The sequence below is a fragment of the Pinus tabuliformis genome, chromosome 5_1 (genome assembly GCF_031772625.1).
Source record: "Pinus tabuliformis cultivar Carrire ecotype Pingquan chromosome 5_1, CPIR1, whole genome shotgun sequence".
Taxonomy (NCBI): Eukaryota; Viridiplantae; Streptophyta; class Pinopsida; order Pinales; family Pinaceae; genus Pinus; species Pinus tabuliformis.
In genome coordinates, this window is record NC_142305.1 from 453,803,997 (window position 1) to 453,819,082 (window position 15,086).

Below are 15,086 nucleotides of genomic sequence, written 5' to 3' on the forward strand. Positions count from 1 at the left end.
ATCGCTAAGTTTGAATATTCATTAATTAAGAAATAATTCATTTTATCTATCCATTTCATGAGTTGAGAAGAACAAATTTTTTATTGCTTGGTTAACACATGGGTTTTGTCTTTGGGTTGCATGAAGACATGCAATATATTTAGTTTTTTTGTTGCATGAGAACATGCAATATATTTGGTGTGGGGGTATGTTGGGCCGTGAATACGACCACTTTTTAAACACTTATTTAATCCATTTTTACTCTTCTTTATCATGTCATTTATTATATAAATCCACTTTATAATGATTTATGCTCTTATGAATGAATATTATTTATTCTCCTTTATTTCTAAAAAAATGATGATTATGCATGATTTTATCAATGATAGTTTTAATAAATTGGTTGTAACATTATTCACCATTCTTAGCCTCCAAGATAATTTCTAGATTGAAGATTTGATTATTAAAGTGCCAACTCAGAAATTCGCTGGAATAAGAAGTGATAGTTTTGCAGTTGAGATTTTGAGCAAATGAGGAAGAATCTGGAAAATTCGGAACATGGGTTTTGTCCAGAATGGACCAAATTAACTTTTTAAAAGAATGATTTGCCCAAATTCGACTTCTATTGAGAGAAACGCAGGGTTTTTTGAGCATGATTTTCTCAGATTTGCTGTGTGGCCGTTTTCCAAATCTTAGTTGCAAAGCCAAATTCGCCTTGCTCTTGTTGAAAGATAGATGGAACTATATTCTCTTGTTGATCAATTGGTTAGAAGCAATCCAATTTTGTAATAGAAATCATGTTGTAATTATCTCTGTTGTAACTGCTCTTTGATCTCTCTATTCAAATGAAAACATAGATCAGAGATGGGGATGGGGATTCAGAATTGGAAATTCAAGAATGATAATGGGATAGGATAGAATAGGAGGAAAAAGAGATTGTTGCACTACCATTGTAATCTTCAAAGCTCCTGCTGTTGTAATGATTTCATAGTTTCATGATGAATAAATAAAAGGGTTCTTGTTCATTCTTCTCATCTGAAGTAGCCCAGCAGCATCCGCTGGCGGCTAAGGGCCCAGCCTCTGGTAGATTGTGTTGCTGCTATATATTATATCTATAGTTCATGCATGGTTTTCATTATCAGTTTTGTTGGGTAATCTAATGTGTTTTGTTATTTTACATCATGGTTCTGTTATATTCGATTTATGTTCAACTGAGTAATATCGTTTTCGATGCCAGGAATGTCGTATTGATTCATCTTGACTTGGTAACGCATTGTTGTTCTTTTAATCATTGATATAACGTTTCTGATCCTTACAGAATATTATTGTTGTTCAGTTACAGCGTAACCGTGTTGTGGTCTTCATAAGTTGGTATTACTATATTCATCTATGGTTTACACTTAATCGCGGTTGTTGTTCAATTGACATTGCTATTCCATTATGAATTACAATCATTCTTGTTTATAACCAAGATTGATATTTGTGGTATCGAAGTCAGATTATTGTTTCTCTTAATATTAAGGTGTGTCGTGCGTATTTTGGTTCACTGTACATTTATATTTGATCTTAAATGTTGTTCTATATTTGATTTCTAATTAGTTGACAGTCTATTTCCATTTGCTATCTGATTTCTGTAGGATGCACTTGCTACACTTATTTTTGTAGATTAAGGTGGTGTTGTTTATAATAATTAGTGGTCGTTACATTTCCTAGCTGTTGTTCCATTTCCTGTTATTCACATTATCTTTGCTTTGGTGTGAAGAATGATCTGAAATTGTAGTGGGCATTGACATTTGCTGTCTAGTTCCCAGATTGATGATCTGTTTCTTGATTTTACAAAGAGATGAGTTACTGTTACTGTACCCTTGACTGATCATTTGTTGTAGTTTTCTGAATGCATGATTTAAGTCTTAAAGTGCTTTACTGTAAGTAGATCTCATTTTGAGCATCCGTTTATTCTTGTATTTTGAGCACTGTACTACATCTTTCATAACACTACTCTTGAGTAAATAGCCGCCTCAGACTGAGTACACTCTTGAAATAAAAAGTCGTCCCTGGGTTGACAATTAATGTGAAGATAATTAGGAGTTAAAAAGACACCTTTTTATCGCTCGACAGTCAGCTTGGCTAGGATGACCCATCCTCTAGTAACTGTCATAGGCCTGAACATATTTCTTTGGATCTTTAAATATGGTGGGCCAATAATAGCCCATCTGAAGGACTTTATATCTAGTTATGTGATCTGCAAAGTCTCTCCCACAAGTTTCATCATGGCAAGATTTCAGGACGTCATAAATCTCATCCTCTAGAATTCACCTTCGAATCTATAGGTCAAAACCGGTGTGAAAAAGGTACCCGCCAATCTAGGAGAATCGGGCATTGCGTTGGAAAATCAGTTTCCTTTCCTTTCGTGGCAGGTGTGGTGGTAATTTTCTGACTGCTAAATAATTTGCTACATATGTATACCAAGGTGCTTCGATTATTACAACAAATAAGCTTTCATCCAGGAACTGGTCATCTACTAGTAGAGCAGTATTTGTCTTAGGCACATGAGACAAGAAGTCTGCAATAAGGTTTTCTTTTCCTGGATGATCTTTAATAGTGATATCGAACTCTTGTAGTAATAGTAGCCATTGAGTTACTCGTCCATTGGTGATTGGTTTATTGGACAAATACTTGATAGCAGAGTAGTCAACATACAAAAAAACTAGATAGCCTGTTATATAATGTCTAAATTTATTGACAACATATATAACATCTAGAAATTATTTTTCTGTTACTGTATAATTTACCTCAGGAGGGGTAAGATTTTTGCTAATGTATTAGATGGCATAGGGCTTCCTGTCCTCTTATCATCTAAGAAAAACACCTATGGTTGTATCTGATGCATATGAGGAGATGTGGAAAGGTAACTCCCAGTTTGGTCCTCACAATATTGGTGTTTTCCAAATCAATTTCTTCAATTCTGTGAAAGAAATATCAAATTTGTGCGATAAGTCAAATCTAAAATTACTCGTTAGAGTATATAAGGGTGTAGCAATTTTCATATCTTTTTCTATAAATTTTTAGTAATACCCTTCATAACCAAGGAAGCTATGTACCTATATCTATGTGTGGGGTGAAAGGATTACCTCTATTTTCACTAGGTCTACCTAGATTCCACCTATAAGGATATAGTGTCCCAAAACCACACCTTCGGTCATTATCACACAAAACTTTTCATGTCTTAAAGATAACATGGTAGCAATACATCACTCAAGGAATTTCTCTAGATTATATAAAGCCTGATCATAATCATCTCCATAAGGGGTAAAATAATCCATATAAACTTCAAGTCCTTCGTTAATCAAATCAGAGAAAATTCTTAATATCGCCTTCTGAAATGTGGTTGGGTCATTACATAATCTAAAGTGTAAAACTCTATATGTGAATGTACCCCAAGGGTAGGTGAATGTAGTTTAATCCTAGCCTTCCGAGGTAATCTAAATTTGGTCATAGTTGCTGAAGCCATCAAGGAAGGAAAAAAATTGCTTTCTTGCTAAGGTGTCAAGGACTTGTTCGATGAAGGGAAGAGGGAAATGGTGCTTTTGATTGGATTTATTAAGATCTCTATAGTCAATAGAATTTTCCACTACCCATTTTTCATGGTAATTTCTACCAACGAGGAGACCCACTGACTATCTGAGATGGGATAAATAAAATTTACATCCAGTAGTTTTTGTATTTCCTGTTTCACAATTTATCAAAGTTGTGGATTTAGCATCCTCTGAGGTTGTCGGATGGTACGAGCATCTTTCTCAGTAGAGATATGATGAGTACATAGTTGAGGGTCAATACCTTTCATATATTCATAATCCTAGGCAAAAGCTTCTTTATATTTCCTAAGAATCTGAATTAGTCTTTGTTGTTGATGATTGTCTAGAATATCATTAATATTCAGAGTTTTTCCTAGTTCAGTCTCAATTTTCCTGTTGTTATGGAAAATTGTTGTAGTTATATGATGTCCATCAAATTCCTTCAAGGGGTCTCCTTGTGCTTCAATCTCAAGGATGACTTTTAGCATTTGGCATTTTTTATTATTCATGGAAACTAGTTTATTAATGAAGTTCTTACTTACATCATCGTCTATTTGATTCTTAAATCCAAGAGCTTCTTCTAATGTGAGAGGAAAGCGTATATTTTCTTCCAGATATCTATGTCGATGTAACTGAGGATTTACAATAGGCATAGTTGCTTTGGCTGGGCGATACAAAATAACATTTTTCACAACATTTCCTTTAGTGATTGTCATGCTTCCTGCGTGACATCCTATATAAGTGTATGTTATTGCTAACCAAGGTTAGCATAATATCAAAGGGTTTCCATCTAGCCCACTTCTTAGGTTAATGACTAGGAAGTCCACAGGATGCTCCCAAGAATCAACAGAAATGGTTCTATCTTGTAAAGTACCTTCAGGGTTAATATTGATATGTCGACAAGTTCCAATAAAGTTGAGGTTGGTTCTAAAGATATAATACTTAGTACGTTACAAGTTTCAGCAGTCAGAATATTGATGGTTGATCCTAGATATACTAGTGTGTTTGGAAAAGTGCAACTTTGTATCTGAATGGTCACTATAGGATTTCTTGCATCTTCATACTTAATCGGTGATTATTTTTCCATGATCAGGTCATATAGAGTTCCTACTACATGAAGAATTTAGAGATTTTTTAATTTCCTTCTGGGTTTCTTCCCACATAATTATTCAAATGTTTTTGCATAAATTTGGATGTCTTGTATGGCCAAGAGGAGCGGGATATTTATACAAAAGTTTATCAATTCCCTTACAATGTCAAAATTAGGATAGACTATTGGTTTAGCTATTTCAAGTCTTTTAGGGGGTGGGGGAGAAGAAATTATAATTTTATCAAGATTTTTCTATTCGATTGTGTGTCCTCCCTGCTTTGTTTCTGTAGTAACCATAGTTGAAGGATTTATTGTAGTTTGTTTTACTTATCATTTTCTTGTTTCTGATCTCTACTTTCTTGTGGAGTAATTATGCACCCTGACCTTAACCATATCTCATTACATTCTACAGGTTATGTTTCATACTCTAAATTCTCAATGATTTGTACATAATGAACTGGTATATTGTTAGCATTCATATTTGGTTCAGTCGGTAACTGGGGTTGTATTTGAGGTTGAGGGTTCTAAGGTAACTAAAATGGAGCTAGAAAGGTTGGATGAGATTGAGAAACCATCTCCATGGGTGGATTAGTCAATCCCATAGGGCACTACCAATTTTAGGACCAATTTGGGTTTTGTGTAGTGGAATTAGCCCACTGTGAAGGGTAGGAGTTATTGACTAGATTTTTCCAAAAGGGGGCAGAGTATTTTGAATTTGGCTAACCAGGTATTTCAAAAGGTTGGTTTGGCTAAGGTGACATGGCACATGATTGGGGTTACCAAGAAAAGAAGGATGGTTTCCCTTGCCATGTTGTTCTAGGGTCTTGCAATGTACATATGGGTTAGGTATGCCATTTTCAATGCTGATCCATTAGGTGGACTGGCTTTGTCTCTTCTGAAGGAACAACATATTGCTCTGACTCTAGCTCTGGTTGTTCCTTCAAAGGAGACAAATTATGTCTCCTCCAAAGGAATATTGGTTGAATGAGGAAAAGGAATGAGGGAGAAAATCCTAATATTGGGATCAACAAAGTAGAGGAAGGAGCATGGATCTGGTGGATAGAGGAGAAGAGCGTGGATGCATACACCATTAACATATGTTGTGAAGTTTCTAAAAACTTTCATACTTAATGAAGAAAAATTTAAGAAGGAAGAATCGAGTGGTGTCATGTATGCTCTGCTTGATGCATATGAAGCTAAATGGAACCATCAAAAGTGGGGAGATCTGAGGATCGAAGATAAGGAGGAAGTATGTTCACCTGTATCTAATCATAGTTGTGGTGTGAAGCCCTTGAAACCACCCACGTAATTCCAGAACAAGATTGAGGGTAATGCAACCTTTCTCTAGCTCTACTTGGAGAGAGAAGCCATTATGGATCTCCTCTATGAAACTCTCCTCTTTGAGTTTCTCTGACGTCATGGATAGATATTCCTCAAATTGAAACCCCACAGCGGGTTGCTTCTTCATTTCCTTTAGCGTTTGGTCATGCAAAACTCTTTCTTCAACCATGGAACATTCCAGTACCTTCAATGAAGAATAAATGAGGCACATGGTTTCAATGAAAGGAACGAAGGTGTTGTATATCATCAACAAGCGTGTTGAAAGATAGAGGAAGAGATTGAGGTGATACTCTGAGAAGGTGCAGAGTGAAGGCACAAAAGCTTCCTGGAATGGAATAACAACCCCTAAGGTGCACGAACCAAGTTCCTACATAACCATGTGCCCTGAGTTGCTCGATCTAAGAGGAGGAAACATGTTGCATAATGATATTGAGGGACGTTCCACTACTTCACCCAAAAAAATTAGAAATCAAGAAAACGTTATTGATGTTCATAGGCCTCCCACTATACAACACAAGAAAGAATACGATCCCATAGAGGCAAGTATTTTTTCTAGAGATCATAAAGCGAAAAGCATAAGAGTAATCAAGGAACATATAGGTGTTTACTTTAACAAAAGACAAGGAAAGTGGGTTCCCGAGGTCAATATCCTAGCACGAAAGAAGCTGGATCTCAGAGTGTATCTGACAACTAAAATGGTTGTGGTTGTACGTGGAATGGGGTTCTTCTTCTTGAAAGAGAATTATGATGGCTCTAAATTTCCAAAATATACTTCTTAGCTACAATTCCCTCTTTCACACTCTTGAGAGGACATTAGATCTATAGCACAGAATGTTGCCAAGGAATTAACATCTCAAACCATTGAAGGGTAGATGGCATAAGAATTAAAATAATTTGTTGTAATATTTGTAGTGAACACAGCTCCAATGATCTTGCAAACTACACGAATGCGAAATTCATGTTCTTCTAATTCAACATATGTACAACTGTTGGTAAACACACCAATAAACGTGGATGCCTAGGCTATAGGTTTTATGACCACTAAGGAACAAAAAAAACCGTAACAAACTCTTGGTGCCAAGTAAAAGTATTCCCTAATAATAAATGCATCTCACATGTTGTATATGTTAAGTGTTATATGTTTTTTTTTGCAATTTTAAATGGTTTACGATTTTTGTTTTAGATTGTTGTTAATGTTTATACTATGTGGATATGGGCTGGCATATTAACAATGTTACATAGTATATTTTTAAATTATTTAAATTAAAAATCTAAAATTTTGAAATATAAAAGCGAGTATCTATGGAGGGACATGAGAAGTCATATCAAAGCTTAGGATCAACCTTCAAGCTTAATGGGAACTATCATAATCCTATAAACGATGGAGTGTTAGTACAACCGTTGAAATATTTTTCGTCACTTGTTTAAAAAAAATCATCCAAAACTATAACCAACTCAGTATGGCCAACACAAGATTCTCCAATTGATGGGGAAAAGCCCCTTCAAACTGGATTTTCGTTCAGAACTAGGAATTCCATTCTATAATAAATTCTAGTCAGATGAAGTTACACAAATAATCTCACCCAGATGGGGATGGATATGTAAAACCCTTTTATCCTCATGAAAACATATAAGATTTTCAAATTCTCCTATAGCAAGACAATCCTTTACCTAGTCAAGCTAAAGCTACCAACCATTCCTGTCCCAACTAAAGCGAGGACACTCTCATCCCAAATAACATGGATTGGTATTAATACAATGACCTAGTCAACCAGACCACCTTGTCTAATCATGCACACAACTTTTCCAAGTCAAATGACAGATTGGGAACAAGAAGATAATTTCATGTCTAATCATGAGCTTGATTACCCCGGTTATTAGTTAGGTGTTAGAATAACAATTAGCTACTTTATCATCTGTAACAGTAAAAATTTAGTCTTTTATAGTTTGTGTGCAATGAATATATAGTTGAGATCGGATTAGCATGAGTTTAGTTATGTTAGACAGTTAATTTTTGATCCTTTTAAGTTTCCATCCTAGTGATGGTACCACTAGAATATCATAAAGGTTGATCTTAAACATAGTGGGTAAAACAATAGAGTACTATTTTTAGAGTTAATAAGATCTATATCTTGTTATGTTGTATGGAAATAGAGACTGAAGAAGGTGCAATTATTAAGGGTTTGATAGTGATCCTTACACTTTGTGTTGGCACAAGTCCATTAGAGAGAAACTAGTGGATTTACTCTCCACTAATGGAGGGTCATTAGATCTGCCCTCTACAGGTGTTGGTATTGGCAATTATGGTGTAGGCAACTTAGGGATGGTGTACCTACATTCCAAAACTATAATGGAAATCCTTATCACTAAGAGAATTTATAATGCAAATTCTAAAAAGGATATAGTTTGTGTGATATTTTGGGACTATTCTATGATACATTGGGATACATTTACGGAGGTTTAACCTAAAATAAAATTCATAATCAAGCTCATGCTAATGAAATTATTTCCGATGAAAATAATTTGATAATGTTTTTTCATAATGGGATGAATTATTGTTAAATTCACAAATAGAATTAAAACAATTGGAAAACATATGAGGGGTGAGTTAGTGCTTCTCACAAGTAAATAGATGGTTTTATAATGAATATTTGAGTAAGAACTATAGGAACTCAAATAAGTATTTGTTTTAGAAACATCTAAAGACAAAATCATTAACTAGAAATTAAATTATATTTCAGCACACTCCTAATTTTAATTCTCCACTAAGCACTGACAATTCTTAAGAGTTGTCTTGTCTCTACAACTCAAAATGAATTCTTCCCAATGGCCTCATGAACATAAGCACTAACTAAGTTTTAAAACTTCATGAATGAAGTGATATCTAGTGTTAATGTGTTTTCTCTTCCGACAAAACACATGCTTCTTGGACAATGGCGATAGAAGGGACCCTTCAGAGGTAACATTTAATGAACCTTTTGGACAACGAGGCCTAGATTGGTACTGTAACAACAAAAGGAATGGAAAATGCCACAATAATATGTCCTTATAAATAGTCCACTTATGGAAAAATAAACCCAACAAGATCAAGTGCACACCAACCTGTAAAAAAACATTTTACAACAATTTTGATGAGTGATGGTTGGGAAGCATGATGTTTGTTTCTGAGTATTTCTGAAGTCGAAGGTAATATTAGATGGAATTATATTTTTGTTTTCATTGGGGTCACGTAATGTCCACATAATATAGTCTACACGGATGATTTAGACGAGGTCATATATATATATCCTAACATTTTGTTACAAATATTTATATGATGTGCAACAAGAAACAAATTAATCGTTGTTCAAAGTGATATTAATTGTGATGCATCTTATAAATGTAATATCATGATTAATTGGTAACAAGAGTATTATAAATTAAATACTAATCAGAGAGACATGCAAATAAAGCTAAGAATTGGTCAAGATCGGGCTTTCATAAAATGAGGAATATAACAACATAATAATAGATTTTTTACCAAAAATCAAGTTAGGAATATAATTATATGATAAGGAGTGCATAAAGTTTCCCCTTTATTCAGTCCAAAAAAAGAAAAATTAATGATGAATGAGTAGGATTCTGACTAGAGAACTTCCATTAACATCTCAGAGAGAGAAAGGACAAAACAATGTTGGTGTCAGAATCATTATTCTTTTAGAAAGAAATAGACACCTATTATGTGTAACTTTCTGTTTAAGTGGTGAGCGGAGGAGCCCCTATGTTTTCATATAATGTCGCTTATATAACTCTTAAGTAATATGCATGTTGAGGGGAATATAACATGTGTGTCAAAAATAGGAAAGAAATTAATTTTGAAATCATGTTGTCAGGCCAGTTATGGATGTGGATGTGAATTTCCAAGATTACTTCTCTTTACGTAGTGTTTTAAAGTTGTAGGAAGAGTAAAGCTGAAGAAATTTTGTCGAAGGAATATTTTGAAAATATCACAAGGTGTAAATGGTCAATTTCTTTTATAATCGCATTCAGCTTAACAACATTAGGATGTATCATTTTTCTAAGGGACTTCACTCTAAGAAGACTTATACATTCATCCCAGGAGTAATAATTCCTCTTCATTTCTTATTGGAAACAAACTCATTAGTTGAGCGTTTTATTTCCTTGCACACAATTCTATAAGTGTGAATGCCCTATTTCTCCAGCACTTGGTACTGATCCATTGCTCTGTTGGAAGGTCAGTGGAAATAACAAAGTTCAATGGCTCAGAGCATTCTTATTGAATTTGAAAGCCCTCCCTAACCTGGATAGAAATATGGACTATGGATTAAAAAAAAAGCCAGTGGTAGTCATGATTCGACCAGTAATTGAACATAGCTTGTGAGGCTATGCTCCATATCTTCAAACAATGGTGAATAATTGTTCTAACATTGAGAAGGGATCGATGAAAGTCCTGGACAATCCTTGTTTTGAAGCGTCATACCGAAGGGAGAAATTCGGTAAGCCGACCACACACTTCACTTACCTGTGCTCAGGAAAAACATATTTTAATACGTTTGGTTTATAGCTTGAAACGTTATCCTTGTTTGTTAGAATTTCGAAGCGTACACACTTTAGAGGCATGGATCATATTTAAATTGATGGTCGACCCTTTAATTTCTAATTGAAAAAAATGAGATTTTAATCGTAGTTTATGCTTGATAAATAACTTGCTTTTGGTTTTTCTATGGTGGTTCCTCGAAACCCCATAAAACCTGTAATAAAATCCCACAGAAGTGTGTGTTGAATTCTTCATAAGGGTGGAAAAATATTTTATCTATAATTTTAGAACAAATTAAATTAAAATACAAAGGAAAAGATAGATGAGAAGATTAAAACATATTAAAACAAAAATAATAAATGATTCAATGATGAATTTATTGATATTAAGTTGATAATATCATATGTATATGAAATAGATGAAATAATTTCACCTTAGAATTAAAATTCAAGAAATTTCTAAATGGAATTTGAAAAGACCTTGATTTAGGCCTGAATAATGTATGGAATTCAATAAATATTTTCCTCAATTAAGGGATTGACCTCCATTGAGGTATGAACCACAATGGATAACTTTTTCAAACTTAGAATTACACACCAAAGACCCAAAAATTACAAAAGTAATAAAACAAGGCATGTCAACAAGTAAGAAGAAAAGAGAAAAAAATGAAACATGTAAGAAAACAAATATTAATTTTGTAACTTATGACTAAATTACAACAAAAGAGATAGTGTGGATAATTTAACAATCAAGATGTGGAATAGGGAAAGATGTATATGGAAATATGATCACAAACAACATAACAAAGATGAAGAGGAAGAGAAAGATCATCAAAGAATGAGGAAGTTGATAGCATAGTTAATTCTTTTTTTCCATATCACGCATAGAGTCCAAACTCAATAGACATCACATGAGACAAGAACAGGTGGATACCAAATGCTTATCCTTATTAAATGAGCCACGTGGGTGTGATAGTTTAATTGATCGTAGGCATAAGGGGGAAGCGATGAACCTTGACAATGGTATAGTTCCACAATAATATGCAATTAATAACTGTTAGGACAAGAGTACAACCATGGTAATGGTTATAAAAATATGCAATTTCTACCAAGTTGGCCAAACATTTCGAGGGTGTAGATAATACAACTATGGGGAACATTCAATTAATTAACCACGAATTTTCCATCCATGTTGTGACACTAATGTGAGTTTAGAGTTATAACTCTTGGCTAGTCAGCTAACATTAAAGTATTATGATGCCCATATGCATAAATAAAATGGTGTGGTTCAAGCTAATAACTGAATATGATTAAACATAATTATAAAGATATTAAGTATAATGAAAATCGAGGTGGACCATAAAGCAATAGTTATGATGTAGATTGACAATGGATAATGTATGAAGCAACATGGATGTTTTTAGAGGCTATATACCAAAAAAAAAACATGAATTGGTAAACTATAACAATGTCACTTAATGTACTAGGAATGTATAACAAATCAATCTAGTAGCCTCATTGAATGGAAATATTTTAAAATAAATTTGATGCATGGTACAATTAAACCATGGAAGGGAATGTGCATATGTACTATAGATATATAAACATAAAAAATAAGAATGTCTGGAATAGATGAAAATCAAAATTACCAAGGTACTCCTTAATGTTTTCATACTTCCATCGATTTGTGGAAATGAATGGAAATATATAACAAACCGATCACCAATGACTGGTAGTAGTAAGATAGGTACATTGAAATATAAATAATAGATGTATATTGGATACAAAGGTATCAAATTTACGATACCAAACTAAAATGATACATATAATCTGGTAATTAGTAATTCCTTGATGTGAGTAGTACGAAGGGAAGAGTTGAGGATTCCTACTCTGAATTCCGTAAGAGATTACACCTATTCACTAAATATAGTTGTGAATAAATGATTAAAAGGAACCTTTAGCATTGACTTCATGTTATGTTAATAATACTAACATTGTTTGAAAATATCTGGATAATGCTACTGATGCAGGGAGGCTACAAAAAGCAAGTGTTCGGCATGAACACAAATGTATTGGAGAAATGTGCATTTCTTCCTACTATTTAAATGAAATGAAATTGGGAATGAGGAATCACGGTTAAATTCTGGCCCACATTAAATCCGTAGCCACTCAAATAGTAGTATCATTATTTTAAAGCTATGATTTTTTTTCTAATCTAATATTTAGAAGAAGGCATCTGATGTCTCTCACACAGTTGATTGAAACAAATGTTACACGTACCACTTGAAGGAGACTTTTGGTAGAAATTCTTTGTATCCTATATATGGGAAAGATTTGATTCAGGTGGTAATGCATTGGGAACCTATAATTCCATAAATGACTTCCTGAGAATGAGGAAATAAATTGTAAGGTGCAGAAATGACTACAGAATACAACGAGGATGCTGTGAATTTGTTGGGGGGGGGGGGGGGGGGGGGCGGGGGAATGTAATACCTATCCATTGCTATCATGTTGGAAAAGTTTAGAGTGAGTTACAGTAGAAAATATAGGACTCGGGATAAAAATGCGAGTAATTATTTTCTTACGAAATAGATAAATGGAATTTAAATTCTTGGAAATGAGACACCTCGAGATGAGATTAGTGCCAAATAAAATCCCATTTGTGAATGGGAATGGATAATTGTTTCATGATAAGAATTATATACCAAATTATATATAATCTTAATGGATGGGAAATAATTATCCATTAGGCTTCTTAGCTCCAGAGAGATGCTAAGCTTGGAAAAAGCATAAAAGCCTCATGGGAGAGAAAGGCAAGCCTTTATGGGAAAAGCAAAGAAAGTGGCTAAAATGATCCACAAAAGCAAGACACTGATAAAGGAAAAAATATCATGAAAGAAGGGAATTAGATACCCATTGAAGAGATCAACAAGAGGCTTTTGGTCCATGGGCAAGTACTCTTTGCTCAGGGGTGAATTGGAGGAGTCAGTTCTAGGTTGGGTGGTGGTATTCAGTTTTTCAAGTGACACTCTATTAGCTAATCTAGTTTGAATCAATTGCATTGGATGTTTTTAGATCATTTGACTCCTTATGTTTTATGTTGTTGTTATTTAGCATAAGAAGAGATATATGTGTGATATCCTTTTATATAACATGATTAGATACATCTATATGTGACAAATTCCAAACATAAATTAAAATGAAGTTATTATTATAGGTTTAACCATAACATGTGGTTGTTAGTATTATAAATAGCAACTTTATTAGGGGATTTTGGAACCCTACATATGCACTACGTATGTAGTGATGGTTAAGAATGAGAGTAGAGTAATTTCTTTGTTGTTGAATATAGCTTAAAACGATGATTTTGCTCCTAGACTTGTGCTTGAAATTTTAAAAGAAATGATGGACAATGCCTTGTACTTGGTTCTAGAGTTGCATACATAGTGTTTCCAATAGAGACAGTAGGGTGGGAAACTTGGTATTTTATTTTCTCTGCCTCTTTTATTGTTTCAGTATAATTGGTTGCGATGATTGTGTCGGTGAGTTTTGTTCCCCGATGCATATGATCGTTGGGTTCATTGGGTTTGATTATGGTACATTAGTAGCACTCTAGGTAAATTCCCTTGTACACGATCACTCAATAAAAAATAAATATTGGTCGAATGAGGAAAAGTAATGAGGGAGAAAATCTTAATATTGGGATTGACAAAGCAGTGGAAGGATCATGTATCAGAGGGATAGAAGAGAGGAGCAGGGACACATACACCATTAACACTAGTTGTGAAGTTGCCAAGAAATTCTAGAAGTAATGAAGAAATATTTAAGAAGCAAGAATGGAGTGGTGTCATGTATGCTCTACTCAGTGCATATGAAGCTAATGGAACCATCAAAAATAGGAAAATATTAGGATCAGAGATGGTTAGGAAGTATGCTCACCTATATCTAATCATAGTCGTGGAATGAAGTCCTTCAAACCACCCATGTAATGCTAGAACAAGATTGAGCATAATGAGACCTTTCTATTGCTCTCCTAGGATATGGAAGCCATTATAGAGATCCTTTATGAACCACTCATCCCCCAGTTTCTCTGACATCACGGGCAGATGGTCGTCAAATTAAATGCCCACAATGAGTTGCTCCTTCATTCCCTTTGACATCTGGGCATGCAAACCTCTTTCCTTGGCCATGGAAAATTTCAGTACCTCCAATGAAGAATAAAGGAGGCACATGGCTTGAGTGAAATGAACGAAGGTGTTTCATATAATCATTAAGGTTGTCGAAATATAGTAGAAGAGATTGAGATGATACTCCGAGAAGGTGAAGAGGGAAGGCACAAAAGCTTCCCAAAATAGAATGACAACCATCGAGACACACACCCCAACTTCATATAGAGCCATGTTCCCTGATTTTCTCGACCTAAGAGGAGGAAACATGTTGCATAATGATATTGAGGGACATTCTGCTACATCGCCTAGAAAATTTAAAGATAAATAAAACAATATTGATGTTGGTAGGCTTCCATATATTCAACCTCCGAAAGAATATTATCACATGGAGGATGA